Source organism: Mauremys reevesii, linkage group 22 (assembly GCF_016161935.1).
Source record: "Mauremys reevesii isolate NIE-2019 linkage group 22, ASM1616193v1, whole genome shotgun sequence".
NCBI classification, from domain to species: Eukaryota; Metazoa; Chordata; order Testudines; family Geoemydidae; genus Mauremys; species Mauremys reevesii.
The window spans coordinates 584,912-603,802 of record NC_052644.1 but is presented as its reverse complement, the minus strand read 5'-3'; the positions used below and the strand labels follow the sequence as shown (position 1 = coordinate 603,802).

Sequence of the window (18,891 nt, the reverse complement as noted above, 5' to 3'; positions counted from 1 at the left end):
CAGCACCTTCCCCCTCCCTCAGTCCCTGAACCCTGGCAGCTGGCAGCTGGCTAGCGGCCAGGGTTCAACAGTGATGCCCAGAGGAGCAGGGGGACTGTCTGCATGGGAGCCCCAATTTCGAGCTGTGATAGGCACCGGGAAAATGGCAGGAGGCTGGCAGGTTCTATTCAGGATGGGGAAGGTGCCGTGACATCCCCTGTGCCTCAAAGACACTTGGCAGGAGCTTCCCTGAGAGCCCAGGGGATGGCAGTCTTTGGGGATAAAGCAAGGACACTGCCCCAGCCTGCCATTCTGTTAGCTGCAGCCCAAACGTTCCCTTTTCTGCCCAAACACAGCGGCACTGAGGGACTATTGGGATGTCCACACTGCAGGTGAGGGCGTGATGGTAGCACAGGCAGGCCTACCTGTGCTAGCTGTTCTCTCTGCTACCTAGATTTCAATAGCCCCCCATCAACTCTCACTTGCAGCGCTGACATACCCTCAGCAGAAGGACGGTCCCCTGCCCTTCGGCCCATCGCCCCAGCACGTCCACTCTGCTGCTGTCACTGGTCAGGAGCCCTGTCTCATTAACAATGATGGGGATTGTCCATGGACCCATCCTGCAAAGACACTTCCCTCTCCACCCCCTGTTGCACAGCAGCCTCCTCCCCAGCAGCATCCCGCCTCCGTGCAGCCTTCAGAACGATTTCTAGCTGCAGCGACAAGCTGGGGGACTTCAGGGGGGAACATCTCCCAAACCCCTCACAGAGTTATTTTCTGGTATGATGACAATAATAAATCGCCTCTCCACTTCCACGCATGAAAAGCAGCTGCAAGAACAGAGAGTCACCCACACAGCAAAAGGTCTGTTGCTCTGACATGGTATCCAGGGGCCCATGGACCCTGCTCCAATGCTTCTGTGACAAGTAACGAGTAATTGCTTGTTATTCTGGAATTGTCTTAGCAACCACAGTGCAGGGATTTCGCACAGCTACAAACAGGGCCTGGATTCCAAGTTAACTCCAAGAATCTTGCACAGAGGATATTAAAGGGCTTGTCTACACTACTGCTTAAGTCAACATAACTTACGTTGCTCAAGGGTGTGAAAAAGCCACGCAAGTTACATCGACCTAAGCACTGTCCTCACCAGTGCGAAGTCAGTGGGAGACGCTCTCCCACCGGCTTCTGTCTCTCGCTGTGGTGGAGTAAGTGTGCCAAGGGGAAAGTGCTCTCCCATTGGCACAGAGCAGGGGTGGCCGAACCACGGCTCGCGAGCTGCATGCGGCTCTTTTGCAGTTTAACTGTGGCTCATGGAGCCTCCCATGCCCCCCCACCATTCTCTGGCTACCAAACTGGGGCGGGGGGAAGCTTGGGGCTTCTGCCCTGAGGCACGGTAGTGGGGGGAGGGGAGTCTCAAGGCTTTAGCAGGAGTGGAGCTGAAGCCCCGAGCCCCCCACCCCATAGGGCACAAGCGCTGAGCCCCAGCAGGCACACCTGGCTGTCGAACCTCTGAAGATTATCGTATGTGGCTCGGCAGCTCAGTAAGTTTGGCTGTGCAGATATATCACATCTATTGCGTGGGAGAGAGAGAACCTTGTTTACCTTTTAACTCCTGGGCTTAGAGCATCTTCACCAGATGCCCCACAGCGGTACAACTGCGCCGATGTAGCGCTGTCATGTAGACTAGCCCCGAGTACCACGACCGGCCGGCTTTGAGGGCACATCCTCCAAGCACCTTTGCTCTAGCTCTTCCTAGGCTGTGCTGGGACTCAGAAGGATGCTGTTTAGCTTATCAGAAAGAAGAGTGAGAGCTGACTTGAGTCTGGTGCATCAATTCCCTCCAGGGAGAAAAACCCCAGGCACGAAAGGGTTCTGTAATCTAGTGGAGAACGGCAGAACAAGAACGAGTGGCTGGAAGTTAAAGGCAGACAAATTCCAGTTAGAAATAAGGCACGGTTGTTCTTTTTAAACAGCAAGGGTGATTAACCACTGGAACAAACTACTATGGGAAGGGATGCGTTCACCACCTCCGAAGTCTTCAGGTCAAGACTGAAGGCCTTTGGGGAGGTCATGCTTTAGCCACACACATGCACTGGGAAGAGATGAAATTCTCTGGCCTATTATTCACAAGAGGTTAAACTAGAAGAGCCTTGTAAACAGCTCTGGCAGTATAAATGGAGCTTGAGGAAGGCATACATTTGTACCCCCTTCACCGGCCCTGTACACTGTCAGGATCCTTGGTATAAATCAGAATCAGGCCTGAAAATACCACTGAGGCATTCAGCACTCTCCAAAGTTTCAGAAGCCCAGGAGTTAAAAGGTAAACAAGATTCTCTCTCTCTCTCTCTCTCTCACACACACACACACACACACACACGTAATATATATGCATAGTTCAATTGTCAGGTGGAAAACTCATTATATTCGGATTTAATAGCAGATCTATTCATAACACGAGGCCTGACTGACTGCGGTGTTTGCTAGTCATAAAACGGCAGGTCACCGCCACATAGATACGGGGTTTCCGTTATTCATCACCATCCACAAGTGCTGCAATTTTACTTCCCCCGTGCAGTTTAAGACTGTTACAGTACCAGCTGCACAGATGGCTGGGAATTTGTCAGAACACTTTGCACTCACTCATCCGAGGAGTTCAAAATCAGGTTGCAACACTGAGTCACATGTTTACATACAACTCCAGAGACGCACCAATGCGCACAAAGACAATGGGCTTTTGTTTATGGTAACACTTTACCCGCTGCGGTTACTACACATAGTGCCAAGCTAAGAGGTTGCTGTATATAAACCCCTGGCATGACACCCTGGCTGCGTGGATGCCATTGGCAAAACCCCCTTTCTGGATAGGATTTCTCCCCAGGGTAGACAGCTGGGGATCAGATTTTTCAGAAGAGCTCAGCTCCTAACATGCACCCATAGTGCTCAGCTCTGTTGAGAATCTGGCCCACCGATCACTACCAGGAAAGAGAATCCTATAAGCCAGTAATCTGTTTAAAGGGTATGTGTTGGCTCCAATGGAAGTTGTAGGTTTGATATAGAAATCACTAGGTGCAATTCTCTGTCCTGGGTTATGCAGGAGGTCAGAGCAGATGATCATAATGGTTCCTGCTGGCCTTCAAGTCTATGAATCATGAGTGTGCTAGGCATTTAAGAGCCTAAATATCATTTTCAAGAGTGACTTTAGGCCCTTAAGAACTAGAGTTTCACTGGACGTCACTAGGACTTGGGCTCTTACATCATATCAGCACTTTTGAAAACTTCACCCTGAGGGAGATTTTCAAGTGTGTGCTGGTCTCCTGAAAACCAGGAGGCTCTTTAGAAAATCGACCCCTAAGACAGACACATGCCCTGCATAGGTCAGATAGAAAGATCTACTGCTTAAGACAGGAGTAAGGTTGCTTTTGTCTGGGTAGCACTGCTTCTCACGTTGTGCCAACTGCAAACTGGCCAAGCTCGCCATGGCTGAAACTCACCCCTCTGTCCGCACAAGGACTAGACACTACTTAAGCCCCATTGAAGACCTACAGGGGACACAAGCGATGCTTATGCTTGTGCTGGCTCCTGCACGCCTGATTTCTGAGGCGCTCACAAGGTATCTGATGTGTCCTTCCATTGGGAGTTGGACAACACCCTCTGCATAGCGTCTCCGTGCCCTGCAAGTTGCTCAGTCATTGACACCAAGGTTTATATCCATTCTGATCTGGCTAGGGTGACCAGATGTCCTGTTTTTAAAGGGACCGTGCCATTTTTGGGGACTTTCTTATATAGGCGCCTATTACCCCTCACCCATTGTCCTGTTTTTTCACAGTTGCTATCTGGTCACACTAGATCTGGCAGGGTTTTCACACCCACTTTATGCTGGCGTACATGACTGCATGAGGTGTGGGGCAACAGAGAATCATGTTTAAAGGCAACCTGATGTCACAATAAAAATATAAAGTTTAATGAAAATGACTGACTGAGTGCTTTCCCCAGTAGGGAGCATGAGTGCATGAAATATTCAACAACAAAAAGCAAACACTGCATAATAGATTCTCTGTGATGCAGACATATCCCCCGACTAAATCTACTGCCTTCAACCTGGCTGGGCCGTACCTTCCCCTGGTTTCCCTTTGCTAAATTAATAGGATGCACCTTCGCCTGGTTTCATGGAGCCACCTGGTCTCCTGCATTTTGGTGTTGCTAGAACATTTATAACAGAGATGATCAGGCCGAAATTCCTGCACACCTAAGGGCAGCAAGATTTTGGATTGAGGTTAATTCACTTAGCAATTTTAAGGCTTCTCGCTAAACCCTCTTCACACTGTGTAATCTCCTTCTCATACTTACACACCCCATCCCCCAGATGGATAGCTTTCTATGCAGTCCCCCATAACAGTCTGCAAGTGCCTTTCACACCAGGAGATTGGCCTATCCCAGACCAGGTGTCAGGGTGAGCTGGCCCTTTAAGAAGGGGGGGAGAATCTCAGCCTCACCTGTTCCAGGTGCAGCCCGCCTCCCCAGCTGAACAGAAAGAATGCAGGGGCCATGTGATAGGGGCCATGTGATTCAAAACCAGGCCCACTGGGAGTCTAAGTGCACTGGGGGAAGAGAACCAAAGACCCCAGGGATAGGGTTGATATGTTTGATTTATGCTGTGTGGTTTTTAACTGGAGAAATAAAACTCACCCCTGAAGAGATGGGACGGAAATCCTGGTGCTGCTGGCAGTGTTACTCAGTGCACTGGCTAGTGTGTGAGGCCAGTGGCTTAAAGCAAGCCGTTTATTATTTGAAAGCGGAAGGATACATGGTGCTTGGAAATTGTATTGAAGACAAAAGGGCCCAGACTTTTCCAAACTGACTCAAGATTTCAGGTGCCCAACCTGTGATAACTTAAGGAGACCCAATTTTCAGAGGCTGAAGTTTCAGCCCTTTCTGAAAAATCATCTGAGGAGGCTCAAGTTGGGGGCCTAAACATTTAGGTACCAAAAATCATTAGTCCCTTCTGAAATCTTTCCCAAGCTCCCTGACCCACAGCACTTATCTACTATAGACAGAGGAGATCAACCCTATGGAGCAGGGGACATGGTTGCTGGCGGTTCTGGAAGGGCTTGTCAAAGGCACTGTTTTAGAGACAGGAAGAATACGAGGTGGATTCACTAGTTGGAAATACTGGACCCAGTTCTGCACTAAGTTACAGCCACATCAAATGGGTGCATCTCTACTGACAAATTAGCATAGCAGAGAGGAGAATCGGGCCCTGAAAAATGTGCCTGCTGAATGTCTGCAAATTCTTGGCAAGAAAAAGGGGAAGTGGGGAAATGCATCCTGGAATGTTAGTCGCCTCCCTCCCTGACGCACTCAATGCTCCATCCAGATACTGCACTTGCAGACAAGGATCGGCTCCTTCCGGACAGGAGACGCTCTCAAGAACAATGCACACGCCCAATAAATGCAATATATTCTCATAGCCTCACTGCAGAGTAACAGTCTGAAGAGACAGAAGGGATGAGCAATCTGATAGCAGGCTGGGAAGAGCTCCCAGAAAGTCAGGAAAGAGACAAAGTGAACCAGCCACAAAATTAATCTACAAGTGCAGCGCAGTGTTCAGTAGCGATGGAGAAAATGCGAGAGACACCCTCAAGTTTATTAGGAGGAGGGAGTCAATCTTACAGAGCCTTTCATCTGCCAGCTCATGATGTGCATTCTTTAGTCACTGGCACACTCACTTGGCTTCCCAAACTTTGCCAGGCTGCCCTGATGTTTCTGAGGTGCTGAGCACCCCCAACTTCAGCCCCTCTGGAAAAATCAGACCCAAACGTGTCAATGCTGAACAACTAAAATGTGAGGTACCTGTGACACTTTCTCTGGCTGCCCAGGCCTATGCACCACCTTGCTCCCCTCCTGCCAGAAGATGATTTGCTTGTGCTTATCTGGGCCCAGCTGCCTGACACCCCCAGTCTGTTAGTTACCCCCACAGTCAATGCCAGGCCTCAGTATGCTTTGCAGCTTTACAGTAGGGCAGCCCAGTCCCCGAGCCCTTGTGATGTGTTCTCTGGGATATGGAGCCCTGGCCCTGCCTGCTTTCAGCCATACCTCATTTACTGTCTCTCAGGGGATACTGCACACACTGCTTGTTTGATTCAATGGAGGGTATGGCAGTGTTGCCAACTCTCATGATTTTGTCATGAGTCTTGTGATTATTATTGTTTTCCTTAAAGCCCCAGCTCCTGGAGTCAAGCAGAGATGTGATGATTTCAACCTTCATTCTTGATGTGCATACACCATTCCCTGTGTCTGCTTGGACTGTGTCTTGTCTCTTTGCAGCACCCAGATCTCAGCTGAGCCCTCTATCTACGACCAATGACAATAAAAAGGGGATAGAGAATAAGACTGAGAATATATTATTGCCCTTATATAAATCCATGGTACGCCCGCATCTCGAATACTGTGTACAGATGTGGTCTCCTCACCTCAAAAAAGATATTCTAGCACTAGAAAAGGTTCAGAAAAGAGCAACTAAAATGATTAGGGGGTTAGAGAAGGTCCCATATGAGGAAAGATTAAAGAGGCTAGGACTCTTCAGTTTGGAAAAGAGAAGACTAAGGGGGGACATGATAGAGGTATATAAAATCATGAGTGATGTTGAGAAAGTGGATAAGGAAAAGTTATTTACTTATTCACATAATACAAGAACTAGGGGTCACCAAATGAAATTAATAGGCAGCAGGTTTAAAACAAATAAAAGGAAGTTCTTCTTCACGCAGCGCACAGTCAACTTGTGGAACTCCTTACCTGAGGAGGTTGTGAAGGCTAGGACTATAACAATGTTTAAAAGGGGACTGGATAAATTCATGGTGGCTAAGTCCATAAATGGCTATTAGCCAGGATGGGTAAGAATGGTGTCCCTAGCCTCTGTTCGTCAGAGGATGGAGATGGATGGCAGGAGAGAGATCATTTGATCATTGCCTGTTAGGTTCACTCCCTCAGGGGCACCTGGCATTGGCCACTGTCGGTAGACAGATACTGGGCTAGATGGACCTTTGGTCTGACCCGGTACGGCCTTTCTTATGTTCTTATGTTGCTCAAGGTCATGCAGGAAGTCTGTGGCAGAATCAGGATTTGAACCCAAGTCTTCCAATGCCCAGGCTGATGGCTTAGCCCTGGGCCAGCCTTCCTCTCCGGCCTGATAAAGCTGTATGTATTGTTCAATAAACAATAAGACTCATTTGCTGAAGGAATAAAAGCGCACAAAGAGAAAGCAAGAGGGAAAAAGTTCTCCTTGTTCTCACAAGAAACAGCAAATGTGTTTCTATTCTTGAACTTGGAGCTTGTTGCTCTGTTGTGGAATTTCTCCTTTCAATATAAGAGATACTGAACTAACCTAAACAAGGGATGCAAGATATACAATCACCGAGCCGTGCCCTCCCCACAGCATGCAATGCGCTTATTTCACTTTTTTCATCCTGAGAAATACAAGTTGCATGATTTCCAGGTTATCTCCACTGATGTATTTTGATAAATACGACTCCATTTCCCGACAGGAAAGCAATTCTGCTATCGGCTACTGCATCAAGTTTATTACTGAAAGTGCCTTCTGAGAACACAGCTCTAGTCAGAAAGTTCAAATAGTAAAGAGACATCTTAGCATGAGCTGGCCAAATCCTTGAGTTTTTCCCATCAGCAAGAGCTTAGCTGTCATCCCAGCAAGAGACAGCTCAGAAAGATAGAGAACTCCCACTATTAAGGAAAATCAAGTAGCAGAAGTTAAACTTTGAGGAGCCTGCCCCGAGCTATAGCTAAAAAGTATCATGGGTGCCCAGGAAAGATTGAAGGCCTGATGCTGTGCTCACTTTCATTGCTTTTTCGCCCATGCAACTGCATTGACTGGAGTGGTGTCGCTCCTGACTCAGGGAAGGTCTACACTACAAACCTGCATCGGTGCAGCTGTGCCGCTGTAGTGCTTCTGGGGAAGATACTCTAAGCTGACCAGAGAGCTCTCCTGTCAGCTTAACTCCACCTCCACAAGAGGTGGTAGCTGTGTCGGTGGGAGAAGCTCTAAGCTGACATAACTCCCAGTGTAGACAGTGCTAAGGCTGGTTTAACTGCATCATGCAGGAGTGTGTATTTTTCACATCCCTGAGCGATGCAGTTATACCAAAGTAAGTGTATAGTGCAGACTGGCCTCAGGGTGGATTTAAACCAGTGCAGCTTCTGTGTATAGCTTAAATCCGTTTAGTTTAACTGAAACGTGTGTGTGCATGCTCTTATATCAGTTTAAAACTGGTTATATTGGTTTAGTTTGCACATACCCGTTTTTATACTGGTTTAATTATTTTGATTATATAGGGGTGTGATTTTTCTATGAAAGTAGTAAAAAAAACCAGGAAAACTCCTTGTGTAGATGCAGTTACATCGGTATAAAGGTGCCTTATACGGATATAACTTAGCCTGTGTCTGCACAAGCGAGCTTACAGTGGCACAAGCGTACCGACGCAGCTGCGCCACTGTACGATCTCTTGTGTAGCTGCTCTGTGCCGATGGGCGAGTGCTCTCCCACAGACATAGCACTGTGCACATTACCGCATGTGCCGGCGAAACGTGTCACTCCGGAGGGTGGAATATTCACATCCCTGAGCGACACATTTTGCCGACATAAGCGGTAGTGTAGACATGACCTTATTCCCCTCCCTACAGGATATATGGCCTTGTCTACACACCAAAGTTGTTCCATTTTAAACTATACCAGTGTAGTTCTATCAGTATAGCTATTCCTATACAGGAAGGGGAATAAGTTATATCAGTATAAAGCTTCATACTGGGATAACTGCATCCACACTAATATACTGATACTGTTGTATCAGTATAACTTTATTTCAGAAAAATAACAAAAAAAACCCCCACACACAACCCACAGCCCAATATAATGAAAATAGTTATATCGTTATAAAAATGCTGTGTAGAGCAGCCGTATGGCAGCTTTACACTGATATAACTGTGTCCACACGAGGGTGTTCGCTAAGCACAAATTTTGTGCCTCAACGAGGCCTAAATTTACAAGAAGCACAAGTGTAAAATGATCTAAGAGCGTCCACATACAAAGCTGGGCTGGTTTAATGCAACACAGCTAGTTATATCAGTGAGAGTGTGTGTGTGGCCCAGCCCTTGGAACTGATTTAAGCTAAACTGAAATAAGGGGTGTCCACACAAGGGGTTTGCACCTGTTTAATTAAATTGGTTTGGTGCAATTAAACTGGTGCAAATTTGCTTGTAGAGAAGGCATAAGTCAGATCTCCATAAAGGGCTTATCTACACTTGAAAGTGAATTCTGATTAAGTTAGAGTGTGAATTTAAAGTGCAGTCACTATTCCTGAATAACTCCATGTGTGGTTACTTTTATTCCAGTTTGGAACACAGCACAATTTACTCCAGACTCAGTGTGTCCACACATGGAGTTATGTGCAGACAAGCCCTCAGGGTGGTCTTATGCTGCTGATGCATCCCTCCCATGCCCCCAACCTGCAATGCAGAGTGTGGAGGGGGCCAGGCTGGGCCCCCTCTATTTAATAAGGAGCAGACTACCAATGCCCAGGACAACATGCTGGGAAGATTTTCAAATCATCATCTGGAAACAAAAGGATATTGCAGTTGTCCCCTAGCCCACGTCCTTTGCTGTCACTGGGGATTTTCATCTCCAGACATGGCCCCAGGAAAGCAAATTCCTTCACAAAGTGCCCTTATAGTCCAGTCCCAGTTTCCCCTTGGGATAGTTTTGACCTTTGTTTTACTGGTGCACATCCTAGCAGATGCCTCTCAGCTTTTCTCATTGGGGAATTTATAAATCAACCCTAATGGACATAAAGACTAATGAGCATTCACCTGGCTTCTCTTCCTTCACACTTAGAAGGCCAAGGTACTGGTCTAATGCTTATTGTCATTGGTCGTAGATAGAGGGCTCAGCTGAGATCTGGGTGCTGCAAAGAGACAAGACACAGTCCAAGCAGACGCAGGGAATGGTGTTCTCTCTGTGTCACAGATCAGGAACTGAGGTGGGCTCTTCTAAAGTACTCAGCATTGGTCTAACTTAAATTCCCAATGACTCAACCAGTAGCAGAGCTAGAATAATGCGGAGTGGTTCTGAAACCCTCATTCTAAGAAACTCATGCAGGTCCTACAGGGGGCACCAGGAACTGAACTCAGGACTGAGTCCCAGCCCACTGCTCTTTTCTCGACACACAGCTTGTGCGCCACTTGATCAGCTTAGAAACCACTCGAGTTTAAACAGACATTGCCCAAAGAGAAAAGTTATGCCACTTACCTCTACCCATCTCATTAGAGCTGTACACCCCTCGAAATGAGGGTGCATTTACACTGTTTTTTTAGCAGTACAGTTGTTTCTGTACAGAAAGAGAAATGCGGCACCTATATACCAATATTACTGTGTTCCCCACTAGGAGCTGTACTGGTATAGCTGTATCTGCAAGAAATCACACCCCTAATTGAAATAGTTGCACTGAAGCAAAAACTGTGCATAGACCAAGATTTACAGTAATAAGTTATAGCACTATTTGAAATCCACCTGTGCTGCCATTAATTCTTGGCTTCCTTCCTCACTCTACTACTTTCCCCAGTGGTTGAGTTCAAACTTTGTCTTAATCTTTGCTTTGCTAAGGTTATGCTAATAAATTGGCCTCTCCTAGATGAGGTGGATTCAGTTCATTAAACTGCATGTTAATCTCCCTCATTCCCACAATGAGACACACGATATTTTAGTTACAACGATAGGGTTCTGAAATACCCAATTATTAAAGTCCCACAATCCCAGTCTTGTCATCTCTACAAAACACCCATATATGTGGGATTTAACAAATCCGCTATAGGAGCAGGATGAAAGAGCCAGCACATTGTAGTCTGATTCTGTACAATTCATAATTCCAATTTCCCCACCCACACCCTCATGTGGGGCAATGCAAATGTGGAAATACGAAAATTCTCTCTCTGCAGCCTGGGCTGTGAGCTGAGTCTCACTGAAGGTACAAAACCTGGAGTCAACCTGTGTTTTTTAAGCCATGTATCTCTGAGTGCCCTGCTGGTCCCAAATTTGAGATGTGGAGATCGTGGATCAGTCAAGAAAAGACAGAGCGTGCCTCTCTAACGTTTAATAAATCCATGACAGGGGCATGGTCTAGTGATTAGACACAGATGTACCATGAGAACACCTAGATTCTATTCCCCGTTCTAAGAGGGGAGTGTGTTTTAGTGGTTAGAGCAGAGACTGGGAGCCAGGATTCCTGGTTTCTATCCCCAGTGACTGGAGCAGGCTGGCCGAGAGTCAGCACTCCTGGGTTCTGTTCCTTCTCTGCTTCATGACTTTGCATAAGTCATGCTGCCCCTGTAGTTTCCCCATCTGTAGAACAGGTGTGCTACCTAACTTACTCAAGGTGAGCTTCGAGGCTAAACACTACAGGTGCTGGGCACATGGGCCATACAGCTTGCTAATTCCAATGGCAAGAACCCAGCTTTGAAGAAGGAGATTGCACATTGGGCCTGGGTTTTGTAGCAACATAGAATGTTTGCATCCTTCTTCAGGTGCTACAGGAAAAAAAAAATCAAACACAAACACAGTAGCCTTCCCACTAGGCACCTACACCTTTAGAAATCTGGCCTTCGTGTTTCTCTTCCCCCACCTACCAAATGGGGATTGTTTTTGCAGGATTGGTGTCGCCATCTTGGCCCCAGGATGTTAGAGATAAAAGGTGGATGAGGTGATATCTTAGGTTGGACCAACTTCTGTTAGTGAACGAGACAAGCTTCTGAGCTGTCACAGAACTCTTCCTCGGGTCAGGCAATGACACCGTTTATAGTCTCTGCTACTGTGCAGCCTGGAAAAACTCTAGCCACGAGGGAGACACACACATGGGTCTCCACCCCAGAGAGATGACGCTGAGGAGCCAGGAACCTACGGTGGGTGCTGTTGCTGGATCACAGAAGGGAAATACAGGTGCAGTTGCCCTGAGCTGTGACAGAGGTGATACATCCCTACCTCATGCGGGTGCGGTGAGGAAATGTATTGAAGACTGAAGTACTGTGATAATTGGGGGGCTGTCTGAGTACCTGAAATAGATGTAAAGCAGTGGGAGTTGTGGGTCTCTAGCCATTCATAGACTCTCAGGGTTGGAAGAGCCCTCAGGAGGTATCTAGTCCAACCCCCTGCTCAAAGCAGGACCAAACCCAACTAAATCATCCCAGCCAGGGCTTTGTCGAGCCAGGCCTTAAACACCTCGAAGGAAGGATTTCATTTCGCTTTGACAAACCCTCAGCTTTAATATTATTAGCACAGGTGGTTCTTGCCCTCACGACAGAGAAACTCAGGACCTCAACAACGAGGAGCTAATGTCCAGAAACAACAGAGAGGCCACTGGTGACAATAAACTGTTAAGCCTGAGGAATGATGCCATTAAACAATACAGATAAGAACAAGAACCATGTTACCCAGTCCCTAGCCTTGACCGCAAATTACTGTAGAGACCGGCAACCTCTGATTTGATCAGCTGAGCAAGCAAAGATACACTCTCCTATTAGTGGAATCTAATAAACAACAGAGAAAACTCCCCTGCTCCAAGATACCCCATTAACTATTTTGTTCTGTACTACACGTTTATTTAATAACCGCAGCATTTTTCACAGAAACAGCATCCCGAGTGCTTCCTGGGACAAAGTAACACAACCTCAAAGAGGGTAAATTGAAGGTGAGAATCCATTTGGCTTTCAGTGGAGGAAAGATGGAATCTGAGCTGTGCTTTGGAGAGGAGGCCGCCCCTGGTGGAACAAAGTTGGGGAGGGGGTTGAGAGGAGCTGGCTTCCAGAGGTAACACTCATCTGCCATCCCAGCTGAGAGCCTGGAGTTCTCAGCAGGCGCTGTGAGGTGGGCTGGAAGCAAGTCCTTGAGGATATTTTAAAGGTCTCTGCACCTGCCCTGCTCCCAGTGCAGGGAGCAGATCAGGGGCATGACCGGAGAGCTCTGCACTGGGGCTAGTCACTGCTTCCTGAGCCACAGGGAGCTCTGACAGACACTGGGGGCCACGCAGGGCCCAGAAACAGGCATGTTTCCAAGGGGGGCTGAGCACCGCCTCTCCCCAGCCAGGTTTGGAGTCACTGAGAATCAGGCCCCTAGAGGGCAAGAATCCAGCTTGATCCAAAGAACTTGCTCTGTAATAATTCACTCTCCCCACCTTGGCCCAACCACTGAGCTGTATCAAGGATCTAGGACTCCTGATCCTAGAGTCAGACCACATTAAGCAGGAATCTCCTCCACTTCTTGGAAAGAATGACAGGCTGAATCACACCTGTCACATTGCCCCTCCAGCTCCCCTAGAAGCAACATCCTCCCAGCCCCAGCCAGCTGGTGCCCGCAACACAGACTTGCTTTCATGTCAGCAGAGGAATGTCTGCTGTATCTTGGATGACAGCATTGCTCAGTCGCATCAAAGTGGGGCCATGCATTTAAATTCTCAAGCAGGTATCATGGCCGAGTCTCTGCCACACGAGCGATTTAGTGTGGTGTTTGAGAGTGGGACCAGAGGTATTGTCACACTAGCGCCTGGCAAAGAGGTGTGTGCAAGGAATGAGCTAAGGCCAGAGGTGTTTATTATAGTGAAGCCTCCCTTGAGCAGTGTATTGCACATACAAATAGTGAGAGAATCTGTGCTCCAAAGAGCTCACAATCTGCATAAACCAAGTTTGAAGGGAAACTGAGGCATGGAGAGGGGACGGGACGTGCCCAAGCTCATACAGCAGGTCACAGCCAGGAAGATAATTCAGGTCCCCTAGGCCAGTGCCCCAACCACTACATTACGCTGCCTTTCGTTTTTCTGCACACTTCGCTGCCAGAATCCCCTGGGGGAATAAACTCATTCTACCAAGTTTCAGCCTTAGAGGAGACTTAATTTTTAAATTAAAAACAACTTTAATTTAAAAAATAATAAAATAAAATGAAATCCCATGCAGTAACTCAGCCATAGAATGATACAATTGCTACTATTATCTTGGCAACTATTAATGGGCATTTTCCCGCTCCCCCCAGAATCCACTTTAGAAGGAGGGGGGAATGCATGATGTTCAAATCTGCAGCAGATGCAATAAAATTAAACCCAGAGTATAGGAAGGTGAGAAGAGAAGACTCTGAAATAAGATTACACAGATAATTCTGTTAAAATTGTCCCTCTCATATCCAGACAGGGCTTGATGGGCAGCTTGAAAAATGACTTAATTATGATTTTAAACCTGTGCAGAATCAGACACTCACCGTACTGCTCCACTTATTAATGCTGGTAATAGACGAAAGGGACAAAAGGTTCTATAGCGTTTCTACTGCATTTCAGGGGAGGCAAGTGCTTTGGAATACACACGAATACACACACACACACACACACACACACAATTTCTGATAGCAGATGACTCTTTAAATGTACCAGACAAAGGCAGAATGGCTGGAAGCTGAAGCTAGATAAATTTAGTGTTTGTGTACATAGGGAAATTAATACAGATTAAGGTATGCTATGAATTTCAAGTGGAATAGTGATTCCTGGTTAACACCATGTGGAGGGATGCTCTTATTCTGGAATAAGAGTGTTTTACTCTGAATTAGTTTAGGGCCTAATCTACACTAAAAAAAAGTTCGGTCGACCCAGCTACATCACTCATGCGTGTGAAAAATCCACACTCCTGAGCTACGTAGTTAAGATAGCCTAATCCCAAGTGTAGACATCACTAGGTTGACAGAAGAACTTTTCCATTGACCTAGCTACTACCTCTCAGGGAGGAGGATTACGTACGCTGATGGGAAAAGCCCTCCCGTTGGTGTTGGTAGGTCTATAGTGGTGTAGCTGCAGCTGTGCCACTGAAAAACTTTTCAAGTGCGGACAAGTGCTAAGGCACTTTTATTCTGGAATGAGTGTCCACATAGGGAGCCAATCAGGAATCGCTATTCCAGAATAACTCTCCTAGGCTAGAAGTCAGGAGCAAGATTTTGACAGTGAGGGTGCCTAACCCTTGGAACGGATTACCTAAGATGTGGTAGTTTCTCCATCATGTGGAGAGTGAAAATCAAGACTGGATATCAGCTTCTAAAAAAAGATGTTCTAACTCAATAGCAAGATATGGAAAAGACAGTTACCTTTTCCGTAACTGGTGTTCTTCGAGATGTGCTGCTCACGTCCATATTAGGTGCGTGTGCTTGTCACATGCACCAGTGCTGGAAGTTTTTCCCTCAGCAGTATCCGTAGGGGACCGGCTCTGGTGGCCCCTGGAGTGGTGTCCACATGGCGCGGTATAAATGGTGCCGCCGGCTCCCCGCACCCTCTGTTCCTTCTTGCTGGAAACTGACAATAGGGAAGGAGGGCGGGCTGTGGCATGGACTTGAGCAACACATCTCGAAGAACACCCGTTACGGAAAAGGTAACTGTCTTTTCTTCTTCGAGTGCTTGCTCATGTCCATTCCATATTAGGTGCCTCCAAAGCAGCACCAACGGAGGCGGGTAGGAGTTCACAGATGTGCAGATTGCAACACAGCTCTGCCGAACCCAGTGTCATCCCTGACTTGCTGAGTGATGGCGTAATGAGACGTGAACATATGGACAGAGGACCACGTCGCAGCTCTACAGATGTCCTGGATAGGGATGTGCACCAGGAAGGCTGCCGAAGATGCCTGAGTTCTAGTCAAGTGGCCTCTGACAATCAGCGGCAGAAGGACCCCCACCAGGCTCCTCAAAATGAAGCAAGTAGTCTAAGACATCCTGTAAGGGAGAATGCAAGGGATAGATGCCACGCTCAGACGCCCAGTGGAAAAACCTGGTCCACTTGGCCAGGTAGTCAGTCTGGTGAGGGCTTCCTACTTCCCAGGACGACCTGTTGGACCTCCTCTGAACAGGTCTGCTCCTCTGGCTTCAGCCATGCAGCATCCACGCTGAGAGGTGAAGAGACACAAGGTTGGGGTGCAGGAGCTGATCGTGGTCCTGTGACAGCAGGTCCAGACTGTTGGGCAGGGGCCAGAGAGGGGCCACTGACAGGTTCATGAGCGTGCCGAACCAGTGCTGGTGAGGCCACGCTGGGATGATCACAACAACCTGTGCCTTGTCCCTCTTGATCTTTGCCCGGGCCCTGCTGATGAGCAGAATCGCATAGATCAGGCTCTCTGACCACAACAGGAAGAAGGCATCAGCGATAGAGCCCTTGCCCAGACCCTGTCAATAACAAAACTGGTGGCATTTCCTGTTCTGTCTGGTAGTGACCAGTTCCACTTGGGGAATTCCCCACCTTTGGAAGATCGTGCAGGCTACCTCTGGGTGGAGCGACCACTTGTGGTGAGAGGAGAAGTCCCTGCTGAGCTGGTCCGCCAGCATTTTCCTGATGCCAGGAGGGAGACATGCTTCCAGGTGGATTTTGTGGCTGATGTGGAAGTCCCATAGATGGAGCACCTCCTGACAGAAAAACGACGAGCGCGTGCCCCCTTGCCTGTTGATGTAGAACATTGAGGCTGCATTGTCTGTCAGGACTCGCGCCACCTTGCCCGACAGGTGGGGCTTGAAGACTCCCCAAGCCAGCCGGACCGGTCTGAGCTCCTTGACATTTATGTGCAATTTCACCTCCTCTGGGGACTACATCCCCTGAGTCTGGAGGTCGCCGAGATGCGCCCCCCAGCCAAGGTCCAAGGCATCTGACACCAACTCGATGGAGTTGGGGGGGGGGAGGGGAGGGGATGTCGAACAGATCCCCCTCCGGGACTGTCCTGTGGTCGGTCCACCAACACAGCAAGGTAAGTATCTCCTGTGGAATGGTAACCATCTTTTCCAGGGGCCCTGGGACTGGGAATAGACTGTCTCCAGCCATTGTTATGTGGGCTGCATCTGGAGCCTGGCATGGCAGACAATGTAAGTGCACGCTGCCATGTGACCCTGCCGGCACAGGCAGACCCTGGCTGCAGTTAGGGGAACGTGGAGACTTGATGAGGTCCATCAATGTCTGGAACCTTTCCAGTGGCAGGAACACCCTGGGGCAGGTCGAGTCGAGGACCACTCCGATGAACTCTGTCCTCTTCACTGGTACTAAAGTCGACTTTTTGTCATTTACTAGGAGGCCTGGAGAGGAGCATGTGACTTGAAGCACCACAACATCCCTTCAGACTTGAGACCCAGAGGTGCCCTTGACCAGCCAGTCATTGAGGTACGGGTAGATCAGGATACCCCGGCGCCTGAGGTAAGCAGCTACCACCGACATGAAGTTCGTACACACTCTGGGTGCTTCCGCCAGGCTGAACAGGAGGACCACAAACTGGTAGTGGTGGGGCCCCACAATAAACTGGAAGAAGCGTCTGCGCGCTTGAAAGATCGCTATGTGCAAGTAGGCGTCCTTCAAGTCTAGGGTGGCGTACCAGTCTCCCGGATCCAGGGAGGGGATGTTAAGCCAGGGAAACCATGTGGCACTTTAGCTTCTTTAGGTACTTGTTGAGGTCTCGCAGGTCCAGGATGGGCTGTAGACCGCCCTTGGCCTTTGGGATTAAAAAGTACCGGGAACAGAATCCCTTGTTCCTGTACTTGAGAGGAACTTCTTCCACCGCACCCAGCTGTAGTAACCCCCTTACCTCCTGCACAAGGAGATTCTCGTGAGGGGGTCCCTGAAGAGGGACGGGGAAGGCGGGTGGTGTAGAAAGGAACTGGAAGGTATAACCCTGCTCCACTGTGCTGAGGATGCAACGTTCCCAAGTTATAGCGTTCCAAGCAGGGAGGAAAAGGGAAAAGGCAGTTGGAGAACACTGGGACAGAGGGATGCGGGGAATAGTCTGGTAGGTTGCCCCCGGGCGCACCCTCAAAATGAGCATTTGGCCCCTTGCTTGGTACAGGTCGAGCCTGACTGGGCAGAGAGTGGAGATGGGTGGCCCAGGCAGTGATTATAACCCTTAACTCATTTGTAGGGCTGGTCCTGACGAGGCTGGCTCCCCGGCCCTGAGGCTGCTGCGGTTTGAGCCAGTCAGGGAACCTTGCTCGGTGCCAGAGCTATAAGTGGAGCGGGTAGTACCGGGCGACCAGGATCCGGTGGAGCAGTGGCTTTCGTCTGACTGGTGCCAGTCACTGCATCCTGGAGCTGACCTGTCCGAGTGGGACGGGCGTCTTGATTGGGGTCTCAGGACTGACGTTTGGCAGATCTGCATCGGACACCCGGCGATCCACGCCTCGCGCTACTCGACTGGTACCGGGACGTCGAATGAGACTGGGAGCTACTATGGGCCGGTTGCCGAGAGGATCTTCCTGAGTAGGGCGACCTACTTCTGGGAGACGAGCAATGACACTTCAGAGATCGGTAGTCTGTGGTCCACGGTCTGTCTCGTGATCGGTACTGGGCCCTTGGCGACGGTCAGGGCCAGTCCTGGAGTTTTTGCTGGGTGGCGTGTGCCTCAGAGGTACGCCTCGAGTCCCTCGATCAGTGCCCCGTGTGGGGATGGAAGAGGGCTGCACTAGGCCTGCCTCTCTAGTCCTGAGGTGTGACGGCTTCGGGTGGGCCAGCGATGGCGGGATGTCCCTCCCAATGGGGAATGGCAGTGCTGAGGTGAAAACACACACATAGGTCCCAATGCAGGTTTTCCCCGAGACCGGAGTTGCAGGTGAAGTGCGGGATGGGCTGCACCATTCGACTTGAGGTGAGGCCCAACTTCCCGAAGGGGGCATTGAGCTGCCTGGCACAGCTCTAGCCAAAGCTGCAGGCTTTCCAGCACCATCCTATTTGCATACAGCAGTCCTATCGGCTGGAATATGAATCAGACTAGTGGGGGAGGAGGCAGCTGGAGAAAGAAACTGGAAAGCAGGTGATTTAGGCCTTATAGATAAGGGTGGAGCAGGAGATGAACTGAGACTTCTGACAGAT

At 48.8% G+C, this 18,891-nt stretch overlaps 1 long non-coding RNA gene across 1 annotated transcript in view; it reads left to right on the top strand.

The window, feature by feature from the left end:
* Nucleotides 1-18,682, top strand: part of LOC120388937 — a 49,526-nt gene extending 30,844 nt beyond the window's left edge. The window contains exons 4-5 of the long non-coding RNA XR_005590682.1: nucleotides 17,107-17,229; nucleotides 17,945-18,682. This is a non-coding gene — a long non-coding RNA (uncharacterized LOC120388937). The remainder of the gene's footprint in view (nucleotides 1-17,106; nucleotides 17,230-17,944) is intronic.
* Nucleotides 18,683-18,891: the final 209 nt, after the last annotated feature.